Genomic DNA, 3,405 nt, shown 5'->3' on the forward strand with positions numbered 1-3,405 from the left:
ACTTTAATTGAGGGTTTGTTATTTAATGTTGTTAGGTAGATGCCCTAGAGCCAATCAATTATTGTAGAATTGACTCTTGTAATAATGTTCATTAATCAATAATAATGGCATTTTTTTCTATATCGCGTAATCATTATTATTGCAATGTATTGATATATGTCCTTATGGTAGAACCATGACGAGGGTATTAAGTGTTTCAAATCTTGATAGCGAGAACCCTATGACACATATGGTGGCCATTCTAGAAACGTCCTAGTCCTAGTATTATTTTGAAGTAAGGGCACAGATAATACGGTAAGGCTATCATAGTGTTGAACCCCGGTCGTAAGGCAGTGACTGATCTCACTTGTCAGTTGTTGGGTACAATCTGGTGCAACACATGGGTGCTTGTGTAGGCGTATACCATAGCAAGTTAACTGGACTGACCCACAAGAGGATTCCATATGGATGGTAACCCTAGTGTCTATGGAACAAATCCTCTAACGAATGGTATATATGTGATCCTTAAACTTGAGATCATCGGAGCGCCTTGTGCACCGATTGGTACAGTTTGACACTACCTAATGCAGTTCTATTAGAGCTGTCGTACGGTGGTGTTGGCTGTACAAAGAGTGTATCAAGACTATGGTGGATGACAGGATTCATCACTCCCAGGTACGGAGATGTATCTCACCGCCAATTCATTATATGGCAATGACACTAAAACTGTGGCCACAGTGGGATTGAGTTGTTGCTTTATCCGATTATAAGGTCATTGGTCCAGAAACTGAATACATAATATCGAGAGTAACCGAAGGTGTAAAACCCCCCTCCAGTCAGGTATCCTCTGAATATCCTCAATGAGAATCCCGAGGATACATGTCTGGAGAACGAGTTGTATTTAGAAAAAATCTTTATAAGATAATATATATATCCAAAACATGCATATAAAATGTCACGCAGGATCCAAACTTATAATTTCAAAACTTAGAAATACACAATCAAAACATATTTATAGGGTGGAAGCTTCCAAAGGTATTTCACAAATATTATCATTTACATTATTTATCAAGTAAAAACATCGGATGACAATAAATCATCTCCCCTCACGTGTAGTCCCGCTGTCTCTAGCACCCTCGCTTCTAGTCTACCTACAAAGCAATCAACAATGAAAGGGTGAGCGCTATCGCTCAGTAAGGATGATCTTTTTCATCTGAATGTCTATTTGATCTTTATTTAAACATATTATTATAATACATGACATACTTACAATAATACATTAATAATCAATCAAATCATAAGAATTGATTATGTTAAATCTTAAACTTTAATAACCAGTTTATGCTTCAGGCCATTTTCCATCCTTTCTCAACGAATTGCTCTTGGCATAAACTAAGTTATAGGTCTGTGTCTTGGCTTCTATGCTTCAAGAATCATATCATTTCAATTTTTATAACCAAGTTATGGTCGAAATACAAAGCAGGGTTAACAAAACCTCCAAGCCACAATCCGAATTTTCATATTACTATGCCACACATCATTCCTATAACATTAACCAATAGGTTAACTTATGGATCAAATAAACCTCCCCTTAATAGTCTTTAACATCTTAAGAAGTGTAAAATCTCATTCCCATAATCACCATTATGCTATAACATTGTAAGCTAATGCAAACAACACTCAACACTTCTAATAGCAACCATCAACACCATGCGGCCTCCAATCCTACAATTTTTGCCATAATCAGTATCCACACTTCATTTTCTTCAATCAAACATCACAACTCATAAACATAAATAGCAATAACTTCATGTATAATGAATTCAAGATAATAAGTAGAATAAATGAGTTCAACTACACTTGCCATCAACTAATTCTATGCCTTAAAGCTTTATTATGTTTCATAAAAATCTACAAACCCTAGCAAAACCCTAAAGTCATAGGAGTTCTTCCTTACCTTTTTAAGACTTCCTCCAACAATCAACTACACTTGCCATCAACTAATTCTATGCCTTAAAGCTTTAATTTAGGTTTCATAAAATCTACAAACCCTAGCATAAACCCTAAAGTCATAGGAGTTCTTCCTTACCTTTTTAAAGACTTCCCCAACAAATCCTTTGCCTTTGACTTCTTTTACCTTAATCCTACATATATAACATTATACCTCAACATTACTTCAAATCTTCAAATCACATCAAAACTAAAGTTTTTAATCCTTACCTTAAACGCTCTAAGGATGATCCAGCTCCTATCTTGTTCTCCTTGAAAAATTATGCAAAACTCCTTGAAACCTAGAAAAGAAAGCTTGTTTCATGGAAGATTTGAGAGAAATGGAAGAAATGTTGAAGAAAGGCTCTCTCCTTTGCTTGAACGAATTTCATCTCATTTATAGGAAAATATTTCTTATTTTCCAAAATTATCAATTGCCCAATTATTTTAATTTTATACTCATAAGTCCTTAATTCTTCATATAAGGGCATTTTGGTCATTTCACACTAGACATAATTATTACTTAATTAATGCCATTAAATGCAATGAACCTACTCATCCTTGACTTTTTCAATGCTTACCATAGGCAAAATAACCATTTTGCCCCTAACCTCTCTATGGATAATTGATTCATACCGTTCCAAATGAATTGTATTTTGCCCTTAGTTAGATTTTATGCTTTTTAACATAAATTAACATCAAGGACTATTTTGAGTTAGGAACATCCCTTTGATATCTGGGTATTACAGAGTTGCACTATTTCTATGCCTTCGTCTCGTCGAGATAGCTATATGAAGGATCGAATTGTACGGTACCCTATCTTTGCCGGTATCTACTTTGCTGAATCCGAATCTATCGGGTGGCCATGATGCCTTGCTAGGGGCCAATCTTGGTCTGTGTATTAGTGAGACGATTAATTGGTGTTAATCGCGATACTATACACTACCGGTAAGATGAGGAGCCTATGGGTCACACACATAAGATAATTTAAGAGCCAAGAAGAAAGAAGGGTGTTTTCGTCTTTTTGGGAAAAAGGGTATTTTGGTAATTTCATAGTGCAATTAAATTTGTTGAGGTCGTAGCCTTTTATTTAATTTGTTAGAAAAATTAAATAAGTGAAATTATGGTTAAATGTGTGTTCGCACATATTTAATTAAATCATCATTATTGTTAAATGTTAATTAAATATTAATTGATTTTAATTGAGATAATGATGAATTAAATTAAAATATCTAATTGGGAGTGTTTGGAAAATTTGGGGGTGTTTGGGTTGGAGCCCAAGCCCATTCCATATGGGAATAGGGCAACTAAAATAAGACTATAAAAGGAAAAGGTTTTAGTTGAAAAAAAGTGGATGTGTTATTTTATTATTCATTATTTCATTCTTGAAAAAGAGAAAGCCTCCAGCCCCAAAAGCACTCTCCCTCGCCATTTTAC

Source organism: Pistacia vera, unplaced genomic scaffold, assembly GCF_008641045.1.
Source record: "Pistacia vera cultivar Batoury unplaced genomic scaffold, PisVer_v2 Contig423, whole genome shotgun sequence".
Taxonomy (NCBI): Eukaryota; Viridiplantae; Streptophyta; class Magnoliopsida; order Sapindales; family Anacardiaceae; genus Pistacia; species Pistacia vera.